General features: G+C 37.7%; 1 protein-coding gene across 1 annotated transcript in view; it reads left to right on the forward strand.

Annotated features, from left to right (window-relative positions):
* The window catches only part of LOC126248208 (uncharacterized), a 341,739-nt gene that overhangs the window by 63,932 nt on the left and 261,081 nt on the right, over positions 1-16,726 (forward strand). The gene's annotated exons all lie outside the window — the stretch shown is intronic.

The following is a 16,726-nucleotide window of genomic DNA, read 5'->3' on the forward strand; positions in this document are numbered from 1 at the left end:
TATTTTGTCCCCATTAGCATATGATCACTTATGAGACTGTCTTTCACTGACCTTTTAGGTAAATGGTGCAGCCAATATACTTCACTACTTCTCATTACTGAAGTTACACTCTTATTCATTTATCCAAAGAAGTATTGAGCTGATTTCTGCATGGTTAATGTTAATTATCATCTGTTTCACTGTTTTTTGCTTATTTATGTACAGTATATTTTCAAGATAGCTTTTGATTTTATTTGACAGTGATTTTGAGTAATTTGTTCAACACAATGTTGTTGAGCAATTTTGCTAAGAGAACTAAGGTGTTTTTCTTTTTTTCCCCTCTAAATTTCTGCTCATTTTTCCAGTGTACACTGATCTGCATACATTATGCTATAGCATAAATATTTCTGAGTTTCTACACACATCTTTCATTTTCATCACACCTTTGATATGTTTTTTGTCTTGTCAATTTTAAATGTTATTTTGATCCATTGTTGGAAAAAATTATTGATGAGTGTATTTAATGTCTTATCACTGTGTGTTTTGTGGCTCTGGAATGTGGTGTGTATATTCTGTTGTTTTTGTGTGCTTTGGTGTTTGCGTATTTAGTCTTTCTTTTTTTTCATCTATTTGCCATATTATGTTGTTTTGTAGTTGGCGAGTTATCACTTTCTTATTCAGTAGATGGTTTGATTGCCTATGTATAATGGTATATGTGGCTGTTTGTTTGCAGAAAATTTGAAGGTCATGTTTGTTGTTCATGTGCTTGATGTTTAGATATAAGAAATTCATGTTTAATTTGTTTCTTCTTCATGTGTAAAGTATATGTTCTAATCTATGTTGTATTTTGGTTTTTTTGTGCTCTTTGCAACTGAGTTATTTATTAATGATCTGTACAGAGGATACAATAATGTATATACTATAGCCGAGGAAAGAATCATCCATATTATATGATTGAACTAAGTTACTTATGAGCAATGTGAACAGCAGTGACGACTGCACATTATTGTGGGATAAACTTAATTTTATATTTGTGCTGATGATGACTTGCCAGCTGGAAAGAAATTCAGAGCTCTACCTTTCCAAAATTCTCATTGCATTTACAGGTATTATTAGAAATAAGGATGTGTTTTAGTTATTGAATGTGGAACTGTGCCAGTTAGTTTCTAATAGTCAAGAAACACTGTGTTCGCTTGATCGGTAGTGTTCACCTTCTTTTGGATCTTGTAATGAAGAGAGTGAACTGAATTTGACACAAATACTGTTCCCATGGTACAATTTCAGTAGACGGTATGCCTGGCACCAGTGAAGCCAACTGTATTCAAATACAAAATATCTTCCAGACCATTGCAATAAGGTATTGTAGTGGGACAAATGGTTGAGTATACATGATGCATAGCTTAGGAAGTGTGCCACTTGTTATGAACAGATGTAATTAGTGTTAAAGGTATATAACAATAATTCTATACACACAAAATCAGTATCAAAATGTAAATTCTTTGGTTTCTTTGAGGGGTAGTTGTTGCAGAAATTAACACCTTCACTTTAGGGAAAAGAGCCCAGTGACATTTCTGTAACAGCTCAGTATGTGAACTGTTCATATTCTGCTGAGATGAAAGTGTGTCATGAACAGACAAATGGCAGAATTGTGAGTAACCGTGTGACATTGATGTGGAAGGTAGACTTTGCTTACAAAAATGTAAGAGCTCTTATTTACAGACTGTATTGGAGCAGTTTGCCATAAAGTTGAACCTTAGAACTATTAGGCAGTTTTTTTTAAAAGTACAGTTCCAAGGTGGATAGTCTCTACATATTTGCTGCATGTGAAAACTCATGCATTTGTAAGAGTTTGTTGTGTACTGTTTGGCCTTAAATAGTTCTTTGATGGTTGTCGTGACCAGTAAGTACACTCAGTTGCCATTAGGACCCCTGGTAATGTGTCAGGTGAGAAAACTGGAGAATAACCTCGTTTTGACTGTGCCAGAGAAACATGGTCCGTCAGATACTTGAATAAACACTAGTCAGGGAACACAGTTCTGGCCACAGTTTGTGTGCACTTCTCATCAAATAACTCCCTCTGGTACAAGACCTCTTACTACTAACACGTGAGAGCAAGTAGTGATAGCAGGGGACTTGGATTCTCATCTCAGACTGGGGCCATAATATGACAAATGATGACTGTATGGTTGAGGTGAGAATACCAGGGTGATCACTCACTGAGAGAAATTGATTCACATCCCAAGTCATATGTGAGAGAGGATATACAGGGCGATTCAAAAAGAATGCCACAACTTTAAAAATGTGTATTTAATGAAAGAAACATAATATAACCTTCTGTTATACATCATTACAAAGAGTATTTAAAAAGGTTTTTTTCCACTCAAAAACAAGTTCAGAGATGTTCAATATGGCCCCCTCCAGAAACACGGGCAATATCAACCCGATACTCCAACTCGTTCCACACTCTCTGTATCATATCAGGCGTAACAGTTTGGATAGCTGCTGTTATTTCTCGTTTCAAATCATCAATGGTGGCTGGGAGAGGTGGCCGAAACACCATATCCTTAACATACCCCCTTAAGAAAAAATCGCAGGGGGTAAGATCAGGGCTTCTTGGAGGCCAGTGATGAAGTGCTCTGTCACGGGCTGCCTGGCGGCCGATCCATCGCCTCGGGTAGTTGACGTTCAGTGCCAATGTGGTGGCGCTCCATCCTGCTGAAATATGAATTGTTGTGCTTCTTGTTCGAGCTGAGGGAACAGCCAATTCTCTAACATCTCCAGATACTGTAGTCCAGTTACAGTAGCACCTTCGAAGAAAAAGGGACCAAAAACTTTATTGGCTGAAATGGCACAGAAAACGTTCACCTTAGGCGAGTCACGTTCATACTGAGTTGTTTCCCGCGGATTCTCAGTGCCCCATATACAGACATTGTGACGGTTGACTTTCCCGTTAGTGTGGAAAGTTGCTTCATCACTAAACACAATCTTTGAAACGAAAGATTCATCTGTTTCCATTTGAGCAAGGATAAAATCACAGAAATCGATTCTTTTAATCTTATCAGCTGCAGACAGTGCTTGAACCAATTTCAGACGATAAGGTTTCATAACTAACCTTTTTTGTAGGACTCTCCATACAGTTGATTGTGGAATTTGCAGCTCTCTGATAGCTCTGCGAGTTGATTTTCCTGGGCTGCGAACAAATGCTTGCTGGATGCGTGCTACATTTTCATCACTCGTTCTCGGCCGTCCAGAACTTTTCCCTTTGCACAAACACCCATTCTCTGTAAACTGTTTATACCAACGTTTAATACACCACCTATCAGGAGGTTTAACACCATGCTTCGTTGGAAATGCACGCTGAACAACTGTCGTCGATTCCCTTCTGCCGTACTCAATAACACAAAAAGCTTTCTGTTGAGCGGTCGCCATCTTAGCATCAACTGACGCTGACGCCTAGTCAACAGCGCCTTAAGCGAACAAATGTACAACTAAATGAAACTTTATAGCTCCCTTAATTCGCCGACAGATAGTGCTTAGCTCTGCCTTTTGTCGTTGCAGAGTTTTAAATTCCTAAAGTTGTGGTATTCTTTTTGAATCACCCTATATATCTTGGAAATCTTCATATGAAAGCATCTATCACAGTGATTGATAGTCATACCTATTGGTGGGGTACATTGGTTAATGCACTGTACTTAAATTCAGGAGGACAGCAGTTTAAATCCCAGTTTGGGCATCCAGATATTGGGGGTTCCAAGGTTCTCCCCAAAATTACTTAAGCCAATGCCTCGATGGTTCATTTGAAAAAAGAACACAGCCTGGTTTCCTCAATATCTTTCCTCATATCCAAGCTTGGACTCCATCTCTGATGACCTCATCATTGATGAGCCATTAACCCCTAAGATAAAAAGGTAGTTTTGACAGCTACATTTTAAGAAGAGCTGTACTTGGACCATAGCTGATGTTGTTAAGGATATAAATTTTCTGACATAAAAAAGCAACCAATTCAACTACCTGGAAAAATTGCATTGTTGAGTTTCCAGATCACCTGGAGACAATTTCAGCTATGTGGAATGAAGGACAATTGGACACTGCAGCTGGGTATCAAATATATGTCTTCCAGGACTGTACTTGGGATATGTGCATTCAAGCTAAACATTAAACCTGTTATTAGAGGTCTGATCCACAACATATGGAATATGGCAATTCCTAAACAGTGCAAGGAGATTGAATGACACTGGTTCTGTAATCATGTGAACTGTTGACTGTTTACATAACTCAAAGCACCTATGTTAAAAAAGACGGAGAGAGTAGACCTGTGCCGGAACGAAATACTTCCAGTTCGCGGGCTGTCTGGTCATCCATATTTATGTTTTCTGTGGTCTCCCTAAATTGATAATACAAATGCTAAAATAGTTCCTTAGAGGACACATTTAATTTCCTTCTTTATCCATCTCACATCCAAGCTTGTGCTCTATCACTAATGACCTTGCAGTTGATGGCACAGTGAACCTACATTTCCATATACTATTTCAGAAAAAAATGAACTCTCAAAAAAATGCAAAAAACATAGGTTACTAGCAGGGTGGACAGAATGCTCCAAAATAATATTGGATGACAGTACAGTGGAGAACAACAGGTATAGTGCTACAGAGTTATTTGGCATCACAGTTCTGAACTCATTTCATAGGAGGTGACAATAATGAATGGCAGGAAATGGTAGGTGCTAGTTGTAACTTTGCCATATTGTATTTGCCCAGTTTTTGAAAACTTGAGTATATCCTTCTTTCACGTATACAAGGAACAATGGGTCCATGTCTGGGTATAATCAATGTTCTACACTTGAAACATCTGTTACCTCCCCAACCACAACCTTTGATGACTGCTTATCTGTAATATTTTTCATTGTAACTTAAACTGCACAGATAGCAATGCTGCCTCAATGAATTAAGACCTTTACACTTACCCAAAACTATATCAACTTTTCTGCCATGAAGCTGATTTTACTGATTTGATTAACTTATTCATCCAGGGATTATCTAACAATGATTTAGGATTTGTTGTAATACAATGAAAATAAATAGTTCAAAATACACATACATACAGAATATACAGGGTGACAGTTGTTGAGATATTTAAAATGAAATCATCATAACTTCTGAACAGTTTGCATTCTGACGTTCAAACTGCATGGTTGGCCACAGGGCATTATGGGAATTATTGTGTACATTATGGTTTGGTTTAGCAACAAAGCCCACTTTCATTTGGAGGGGTTTGTAAATAAAATTGGTGCATGTGGAGGACTGAGAATCCACACTTCGTGATTGCAAAATCTCTTCTCCCTCAACGGGTGAGTGTGTGGTGTGCAGTGTCCAGTCACGGAATAATCAGTGTGATATTCCTTGATGGCACAGTGACTACTGAACGGTACGTGAAGGTTTTGGAAGATGATTTCATCCTCATTATCCAAAGTGAGCCGGATTTGGACAAGATGCGGTTTGGTCAAGACTGAGCTCAGGCCCATCGAAACAGGAGATTGTGTAATGTCCTGCAGGAGCACTTTTTGGGACCGCATTCTTCCTCTGGGGTACCCAGAGGCCACTGGTATGGGCCTTGATTGGCTGCTGTGTTCTCCAGATCTGAACATGTGACTCCTTTTTGTGGGGCTATATTAAGGACAGGGTGTACAGCAATAAGCTCAAAACCATTGCTGAGCTGAAAACAGCCATTCAGGTCATTGAAGCATCGTGTACCAACACTTCAGCAGGTCACGCAAAATTTCGTTATTTGTCTGCGCTACATCACCACCAATGATGGCAGGCATATCAAACATGTCATAACCTAAATATGAATATCTGTAGTGATGTTTACATGTTGAATAAAGTGAGTGCACACCATAGTTTGTAACTAATTTATGTTTTTTTTTTTTTTTCTTCCCCATATAGTTCAATAATTGTCACTATGTATAAGTATGCTTTTATGAGGATAGGACAGGTGGTCAACCATGGCCTTCAACCATCTCAGCATTTGCCATGGCCAGATAGAGAAAACTTCGAAATATGAGGTCAGTATTTTAATGACTACACTGCCTCATTTGGTTGAACTTCCGAATATGAGATCAGTATCTTAATAAATACGCTGTCTCATTTAGTTGGTCTCTATATGTGATGTCATTTGATTCACACACAATTTACTCCAGATAACTTATAATATAAAGAATAGTTTTACACTTCACAGCTGCACACACTATCTCATTCTTACGTACAGCATTCTGGAAGTGTTTTCCTGAAAGCCCAAACTCCATTTGCTGAAGGGGAAAAGCCAATAATCAGCCCATGGCAGTGTGTAGTTTTCACACAATAGTGCACTACTTGGCATTCTTTGCCTTTGAAAGTACTGAACCATGTGTGAAGGACATGGGACAGTCATTCTCAACACTGAAGTAGCATTTTGGCAAAATATTTCATAATTGTTTAGTACAAAAGTTAGTCTATTTAAATGTTCCAGGACATCATGGTACATGCTCAACTTGTTTTCAGTGTAGAAGTTGTTGACAAGTAACATGACAGCATAATAGGATATTTGACTGTTTTCTGCCATTCTCTTAAATTATTAATTGTGTCATTTTATGCTCCTAACACACATTTTTCCTCTTGAATTTCAGTATTCTTTTATAAAAACAGAAATGAAATTCAAATAATTTGAAAGCCCGCTAAAACACTCCATTCGAGTCTTGTGATGCCTTTGATGTCACTGGCTGGCTCGCTGCTCCTACTGTCATAATGCTAATTCACAGTGATATCTTGGAATTTGTTTCGGAGAATGGGCTACAAATAGTGCGTAGTACCATACTGTACTAACACATCTATAGAAACTTCTGAAAATTATTTTTGAGTGTTCCAGAGAATGGGAAGATGCGTAAAATATGGTTGCACTGTTCTGGCAAATTGTGACATCATCAACACACAAGATCACTAACTTAATCACAAATGTGTTGCACTGTGAGATTAACAGTAACTTATCTATGAAATGTGCTCTACCACTGTTACAATGAAGGATAGCGTCATTCAGCAAAATTAAACTCCTAATTAAACTTGTCGTTTTCCCAACTATACCTCAAATTTTCGGTAACTCAGGATCATCGAATTTTGTAAGATGATGATCATAGATTGCTAATTCGATTCTAACCTGAAAGAACATTTTAACTTATTTTTAAAACAACTCAACAGCTCTCTCATACGAAAACTAAATAACAATTACAGAACTTCAACACACCGATCAGAAACAGAATATTATTGTGTTTTCCATGCTGTTTACATGCATCACATTCAAAATATTTTCTAATTAATGTGACCACACACGTTTTACTTCATGAGAAACAATATTTTTATCTTCATACAGTCCAGCTAGGATCCTTATTGTTGAAACTTTTGCAATTTCATTGTCTTACGTAAAGATGAAGTAAGTCTGCTTCAGACGTTAACATTAGTTTACACTCGCAAACATCACAGTTTTTACATTTGTGTCACCTGCATGTTGTACGTGGTTTATATATCTCCGTATAACCTCATCTTCCTACACTTCCTTGTACTGGGATGTATGGTGATATTTTTACTACTAGCAATGCTTTCCAAAAAGGTGAATTTTTTGTTCACAAAGTAAATGCATTTATCCTCTGTTGTCCATTTCTCAGACTAAGACTAATAAGCAGCTATATATTTTTGTATTTCGTGTAAGACTTTCAAATATATTTATCTCTCTTCCAGAATTTGAACATGTGATCTTGTTTATCAGCAGCCTGATGCACTATCTGTTGCACTACCAAACTCCTGTGTGCAGTATCTCTGTGGAAGTCTTCTGCAGAGCACTAAGTTTTGCCAAGAATAATTTTGTTGTGCCTTAGGTCGTACCTCATGACTGATAGTCAGTCAGCAGTCTAGTTAAAATATATGGATCCATTTTAAAAGTGGTAAAGTTTGTTAGTTTTGAGTGAGTTTAATGATGTTACAGAGAGCAGGGAAAAGAATATCTGTTGTTGCACGTATTGCCATTCTAAATGTGTGGAGCATAAATGCATCAGCTTTTTTTAATGCTTCCATTATTCCTTTCTGTTGTTATTTAAAAGCTATAAATGCATTTTCTGTCACTCAACAGCTAAACTGTTGGCAGAAAAAGTATGTAAAAACGTCTTAACTTCGGCTAATGCTTCTGTAACACACACATAGCTCTGTCTTACTCCTAGTAAATGACTCCACTAGAGCATTAGCCAATAACAGAGAATTTTTGATCATGTGACCAGATCTCGATATTCGGTGATTTTTAAGCAGTAATTACATAGAAATAACAGGTATTTTGTGGAATATTGACCTTAAATGCTATTTAAATGTTGTAATCAATCGGAATACCAACAATCTGAACCATATTTTTAACATAAGAAAATAGTCTATTAGATGCACCAGGTGTCATTCTGCAAATTTCAAAACTAGGCCCCTATTTTGTGATTTTACATGAGTGACACGCATAAATAAGCATACATGGAGAGTGCTCTATATGCCAATGACATATATATAAGCAAACTTTGACACAGTCAGCAATTGATGCAAAGTTGATAAATCAGTATTAAGGCTGATATAAGTGTTGCTGATATGTTGGCTTCCAAATATACAAACTGGGCTTACAGCATATACTGCACTGCCTCTTACCAAATGTATTTTCCCTTTCAGGGTGTGGGTCACTGTAGGAGAACCACCAAGTGACTCTTCCAATGATTCTGAGACTGAGCGAAGTAGTGCAGTGGTTAGGACAGTGGACTCGCATTCAGGAGGATGATGGTTCAAACCTGTCTCTGGGCATCCTGAGTTAGGTTTTCCTTGATTTCCCTAAATTGCTTAAGGAAAATGCTGGTATGATTCCTTTGAAAGGGCATGACCAATTACCTTCTCCATCCTTTCGCAGTCTGAGCATGTGCTCTGTCTCTAATGACCTCATCGGTGGGTTAAACACTAATCTCCTCCTCCCCCTCCCCTTCGCCCACCCACACCCTCTACCCCCTTCTCCCATGATTCTGACATAAATTATATGGCTGCAGTTACTGCAAACAATAATATTACCATTATAGCCAGTACTGACTGCTATATGTCAAATGCAGATATTGGAGAGTAGTTAGGAGAACGAGCAGTTTACCAGCTCATATTTTTTTCAAAACTATATGAGAAAAGTAAAGCAACAATCCCACATGCACATATGAGTACATGCATTATTAGCCAATAAGACTATCCTCTAGTCGGGAGATAAAGCTGATTAAAAAGTTATATATAGTATTTATATTGCGACAATGTCATATAGATAATTGAAACTACATCTTCAAATTAATTACAGCATGGGGCATTGTTTGATTATTACTGTGACATCACAGTACATCTACTCTCTCATGATACTTGTTGCTGACAGATTGCTGTTGGGTGACAGAAATAGCACCTTGCATTCAATGAACAAGGAAAAAGAAAGTAAAGTGATCTTCATATAGAGAGCACATCCTTTTCTGTGTTTAGAACGGTCAACATTACTCTGCAGGATACATTTTTAAACTTCAAAGTTAATGAAGGTTACCAGTGATAAAGTGCATCTTTTGAAACCCAGCTTTGTGGCTTTTCATCTCACCAAAGTACCATCTGTGGGGATGATGATGATGATGATGATGATGATGGTGGTGGTGATGGTGATGATGGTGATGGTGATGATGGTGATGATGATGATGATGATGATGATGGTGATGATGATGTTTTAGCTTAATAAAAGAATGGGTTTTTGTGGTGAAGTCTTTAGTCCAACTACCCACATTTTGATGATTTTTTTTTCCCCTCTCAAATAGTTTCAAGCAAATTCATAGATGGTCCTAACAGTAGGCCATGGATCACATGTTCCTTCACTCTCTGTCCGTTACAAGTAATCTTAAATATTATTATTATTATTATTATTATTATTTTTATGCACAATAAATCAAGGTCGTGACTATTGCACAACGTACGATTGGTTAAGTGAATAGCTGCAGCTGAATAAATCACTGTCTAAAGAGGTCCACGTTGTTTTGCAGCATAAGCATAAAAGAACCCTAGAAAATACCTTTGCAAGTGATAAATGTGACACCTTGCTGTCAATATTATTAACTGACAATCACAAGCAAGACTGGTGATGCAACAGGTGGTGGGATGTGCTACCAAGGTGTTGATTTGAGTCCACTATTAAACAAAGATAGCAAATGTGGTGTATGTTATTTATTTGAAACAGAATGAACATTACAGATTCAGAATGCTTTGATGGAAAAAAAATTAAAGAAAAACACTTTTAGGAAGATAACTGAAAAAATAAAAATACATTTATTCTTTAATGAGGAATATAGCAAGCTAAACAGAAATACACACTTTACATCAATACTACATGGTTGGTGTGGATGAGCTCAACTGTTACTACCTTTGGAGAGCACTTGACAGTTTTTCTGGGATTATTTAAAGGGTCAAATCTAGCAAGACATCAACCTAGATCATCTGACAAGTTCTTAATAGACGAAATTATGCACAGTGGTTAAGACACAAGACTGTGGGAAGCAGTTTTCAGATCCCTCTCAGACCAACCACATTCAGGTATCTTGTGGATTGGTTGAACATGCTCAAGGTTTATTGAATTTCTTAAGATGAGCAGGTTATTCCATGCCCCATTCTTTGTTCATGCCATTATGATTGGATTTTTGTTTCTTTGGAATGAAATGTCTGGATAGCACCACATTTGTTACTTTTGTTTTATAGTGGACCTAAAATGACACTGGATAAGATATGAACTGTAAATAGTATACTTGTCATAAGTGAATATAAACATTAAGTTACTTCATTTCATGTAGTAGTTAGTGTATGTTCAACACCACCTACTTTCTCAGGCAATAGGACTACTCATATCTATGACTAAACATATGAAGGAAACACTGATATTCTGTGTAATTCTAAAATCAAGTGATTGCTGAAGATTAACTCTTTTTGCAACATGTACTGCTTATGTAGGTAAATTGAACATGTCATTTCAGCCAGAATTGTTACAGAAAGAGCTGGATATAGTAGTATGAACATCTTTGCCACAGCCACACCCAAAACAATCGGCACATATATTGTTTTTCAATTTATGTAACGGTTTGTCATTTCTACTGAGAAGGTGCATTGCTAGGACCATCTAAGAATTTGTCTGAAACTATTTGAAAAACCAAGAATAATTGAAGACCTTGATATCAAATGGGAGGAAGTTAAAAGTTCTTTCTCAAAGATGAGATTCCAATATTGACAGTGTTACAGATAAACTCCCTTTGAAACACTGAGTACTTGAGCTTAAATGCCTGCTACGTTTAACAGTGGACAGAACACAATCTTGAATGAAGAGCAGAGTTGTATGTAGTGCATAACTATTCCACAGTATCAATTCCTCCATTGGTTCTTCTGCAGTTTGTTATGATTTGAGCTTTTTAGCTGCATTATCCAAAGTTGGGATGGCATGCATTGTAGACAAGAGTACAACTGATTTATTTTGTATTGGTACATGAGACGCTGTAGTGATCCCTTTTGGGGATGCAGATAGTGAGAAACTCACTTACCAATTTCAGAAATTCCCAAGGTGGTTCCCTCTTAACTCTTTAAAGAGTATCTCTTCAGGTGAGTGGCTTCTCCAGATCAGTTGCTAACTAGTGTACTAGTTACCAAATGCAGTGTTTCTGTTTGAACCTACAAATGACGAATCAGACATTTTACAATGTAACTTGATTTGTTAAACACCAAGTAGGATGTGTTCATTTTCATGTCACAGTAAATTTCAATATTGTTCATGTAATAGGGGTTGATATCATTGGCATCACGTAATGCAAAAGTTTAGTGTGTGTGTGTGTGTGTTGGTGACATGTTTGGTATATACAGTAGGAAGTTGTAATATTTCTGAAAGGCACAAACTTTCTATCAGTTGAGACAAAAGTACACAGGCTATACATATCTTTACAGTTGAATATAAATTTACCAAAAAATTGATGCACAACATCTTTTTGCCACCCCTCTTGGTTCGTTGTGCTCAAAGTGAAAGTAGGAATTCATATGACCACCATTCTTCATACCTGTTAAATACAAGCAACCAAGGGAGGCCGTAATTTCAGTCTTTGGTGTGTCTGGGAATATTTCACAACGTTGCATTGCTTCTGAAAGTAGCTGTTAATATATGCAATAATGTCATCCATAGTATTATATAGTATTGTATGAAAGAGAGAAACTTCCTCAATGTCATCTCTACCACCATGTTTCAGATCAGGTGGTACTTACACATAATTTTTACTTGTAACCTTGCATTTTTATGAATAATGATCTCATCATTTACATACATTGTATCACTAGAATCCTGATCTGCTTCAACACTACTGGCCGTTAAAATTGCTACACCAAGAAGAAATGCAGATGATAAACAGGTATTCATTGGACAAATATATTATACTAGAACTGGCATGTGATTACATTTTCACGCAATTTGGGTGCATAGATGCTGAGAAATCAGTACCCAGAACAACCACCTCTGGCCGTAATAATGGCCTTAATACATCGGGGTATTGAATCAAACAGAGCTTCGATGGCATGTACAAGTACAGCTGCCCATGCAGCTTCAACACGATACCACAGTTCATCAAGAGTGGTGACTGGCGTATTGTGACGAGCCAGTTGCTCGGCCACCATTGACCAGACGTTTTCAATTGGTGAGAGATCTGGAGAATGTGTTGGCCAGGGCAGCAGTTGAACATTTTCTGTATCCAGAAAGGCCTGTACAGGACCTGCAACGTGGGGCCGTGCATTATACTGCTGAAATGTAGGGTTTCGTAGGGATCGAATGAAGGGTAGAGCCACGGGTCGTAACACATCTGAAATTTAACGTCCACTGTTCAGAGTGCCGTCAATGCGAACAAGAGGTGACCTAGACGTGTAACCAATGGTACCCCATACCATCACACCAAGTGATACGCCAGTACGGTGATGACGAATACACGTTTACAATGTACGTTCACCGCGATGTCGCCTAACGCAGATGTGGCCATCGTGATGCTGTAAACAGAACCTGGATTCATCTGAAAAAATGACGTTTTGCCATTCGTGCTCCCTAGTTTGTTGTTGAGTACACCATCGCAGGGGCTCCTGTCTGTGATGCAGCGTCAAGGGTAACCGCAGCCATGGTCTCCGAGCTGATGGTCCATGCTGCTCCAAACGTCTTCGAACTGTTCATGCAGATGGTTGTTGTCTTGCAAATGTCCCCATCTGTTGACTCAGGGATGGAGACGCGGCTGCACAATCCGTTACAGCCATGCGGATAAGATGCCTGTCATCTCGACTGATAGTTATACGAGGCCGTTGGGATCCAGCACGGCATTCTGTATTACCCTCCTGATCCCACCGATTCCATATTCTGCTAACAGTCATTGGATCTCGGCCAACGCGAGCAGCAATGTCGCGATACGATAAACCGCAATCGCAGTAGGTTGCAATCAGACGCTTATCAAAGTCGGAAACGTGATGGTACACATTTCTCCTCCTTACACAAGGCATCACAACAACATTTCACCAGGCAACGCTGGTCAACTGTTGTTTGTGTATGAGAAATCGGTTGGAAACTTTAATCATGTCAGCATGTTGTAGGTGTCGCCACTGGCGCCAACCTTGTGTGAATGCTCTGAAAAGCTAATCATTTGCATATCACAGCATCTTCTTCCTGTCGGTTAAATTTCGCGTCTGTAGCACGTCATCTTTGTGGTGTAGCAATTTTAATGGCCAGTTGTGTATATCAGTTTCAGTGGTCTAGCTCAAATCATTGCCACACTGAATTTTCTATACCACTTCTTTCGTCTTCTTCTTCTTAGATTTCCCACTATGTATGACTGTGGCTTTTGTTTTTCTGGACTATTCATCCAATATTTTCAGTACTTCTTCAGTAGTCATCTTCCTTAAAAGACAAGTCATAAATACATAAAAATGTAAATATAATGCAATTGTTTAAAAACATAAGGTGACACTGAGTGATTAATTGGTGCAGGAATGTTGTGCTTAGTCTGTCAGGGCTACAATGCCTACAAGGAAAGAAAATGTTTTTTATACACCAGCGAATCTGCGTCAGGTTTAATAAAAATTAACCTAAATTGATTTAGGTCTTTTGAAATGGACACTTCAGTTTCCTCCCCATTCTCCTGCTATCTGAGCTTGTCCATCATCTTTAACCTCTTTGTCAACAGGGTGATAAACCTTCATCTTCCCTTGTCCTTTATAGGGCTGGTTTTGAGACTTGATTTAGCCATCTCATTATTTTAATTTTTTTGCTCCTCCATATATTGGCTAGACATTAATTTTTTAGATAGGCACTGTTCTAGTGCAGAGTTATCCTTCCTCCTTGCTATTGCACAAAGTACGTAACATGATTGTCACCCCTGTATCCCTAAGCAGTGAAGTTCTTGTGGGGACTACCAGAGCACTGAAAATTCTCTTAACACCCACCAGCTCAAACAAAAGTATGTGCACTTACGTGTCCGTCTGTGATACTGTATGAATGATAAAATAACCCTGATTTTTTTTCCCTCTCCTCAGTACACTCACCATAAAGACCCAATGTGTACAAGAAGATACTGTCGTATATGAGTGAGAGTACTCTTTTTCTGTAGTATTGGTTTGTCTGTATTCATACAGTTGGTTCTTGACATACTGTTTAACTTCATGATGAAAGTATCTGTCAACTGTGTTTGCTGCTACTTGTCAGTGGCATCTATATCATCTGCAAACAGTTGGATGCATATAATGTGCCTGTTATTTGAGCATTTTTCTTATGAATACTGCATTTTAACAAGTATGAGATTTTGCTTCACCAACACAGTTTGTCACCACAGTAACACAGCTATTCATTACTGTGAGTAAAGGGCCTGCAAATCATATTACTCACCCGTGTAGAGTGAATGAGCTATTGGTACAGTATATGGTTTTCAAGAGCATTAGTTTACCTTTTCCGTTGTGCTCTGTGGAAAATTTTCCTTTTATCCCCTAATTAGTGGTGCATATTTTACAAATTTGGGTTGTGCGAAAAGTTGAAAATAAACAAAGTGTATTGATTTTGCACAGAAAACAAATTATGGAAGGGATCATATTTTTATAACCACATTGTCAGTCCCTTTATTCGGAACATCTGATACATAGCAGATCTAATTCTATGCACTGGACTACTAGTTCACTGCAGCACTGGAATGTAATGTACTTTTGTTTTTTTTAATGTGTGCATATGTTACAAAACAGCTCCAAACACACACACACACACACACACACACACACACACACACACACACACAAAACTGGCCGATTTATGATGTAATTTCATACTGTCATGTTGTAAACCAAACATTGCACACACATTGACCCTACAGGCATTTACACATGGTTAACAATATGGTGTAAAATCTGTATAACTGGAAGTTCAGATGTTTTCTTTGGCATTGGAATTTATTTTGAAAGTACTGGCAACATATATCTGATTTTCCAAATGCTTCCCAAAAGCATTATCTGTTTTTCTGTAACTGACCCTAAATAGCCTTACGCGTTCAGAATAGTATAACTAAAGGCAGAAATGTGAGCCTGAGTAATGTAGAGGAGATATTGCTTTAACATCTGTATCAGCATGCAATTATTGGTTGCTAGTTGGGGCATATTCATCTTTTGTCTTACAAGAAATAATAGTGAGTAAAAGCTTTCCAGTATTTCCATGTACGTATGTTTTGATAGTTACCGCAAAGAAGAAAGGATGCAAGTTCACTGTCCAGATGAGGTTAGCTGTACTGGAATGAGTTTTTTTCTGAAATGTTGCTAGTAACTGTGCCTTTTCAGTCGTGCAGATCTTATTCCGTGAGTGTCAATGTTCACATTACTGATAACCGTGCTTTGTTTGCTTTTTCTTTGTCAGATACATAATGCAACATTTAGCTTCCAGATAAATAATGCGACATTTAGCTGGTGCCATAATGGAATAAAATATTTTGAGAACACCCATCCTATGTCGCCAGATGGACTTGCACGAATTTATTATGTGGAAAAAAAGTCATTTTTAGGCCACTGAAAAAATACAGAATGAAAATCATTCTTTCATGCAGGGTATACAATTTTTATTCACTGTGACAAGCTGCATTTTTTCTATAGTTAAGATACTGGGAGGGGTTGCTGCTAAACAGAAAAAGAAGATGTTTGTCTGTGGGAAACAAACATTATGTTATCTTGCTCTTAATACTAGATTAAATAGTAATATTCTGTGACAGTTGATAGATGTGAGTGGGTATGCACTGGCACACATTTAATCTTGATCAGAACACTCATAATATCCTGGAACTTTAATATTTGCATTGATGTACATCTTAGTTATTCTGTAAGTGCTCTGCTTCATCTCTCACATACACGAAGTGCTCCGATTGAGGTTTTGTGGAAAAATCTTTTTAGAGTTGATACGGTAACTGGTAAATGGTGTAACTTTTATTACCAGTGAGTACTTCGACTTTTTTTAAAAAACATTAGCATGCCACAGAACATTTTACAATTGTTACATCATTCAACTGTCTTCTTTGATTTGTTCTTAATGTTTTTTTTTTAACCTTCATCTTAGCTAATCAGATTCAGCAATGAGTTGCAGCTTGATGAACTACGTTTCACGAATGTTATTAATAAACCTT

Source organism: Schistocerca nitens, chromosome 3 (genome assembly GCF_023898315.1).
Source record: "Schistocerca nitens isolate TAMUIC-IGC-003100 chromosome 3, iqSchNite1.1, whole genome shotgun sequence".
NCBI classification, from domain to species: Eukaryota; Metazoa; Arthropoda; class Insecta; order Orthoptera; family Acrididae; genus Schistocerca; species Schistocerca nitens.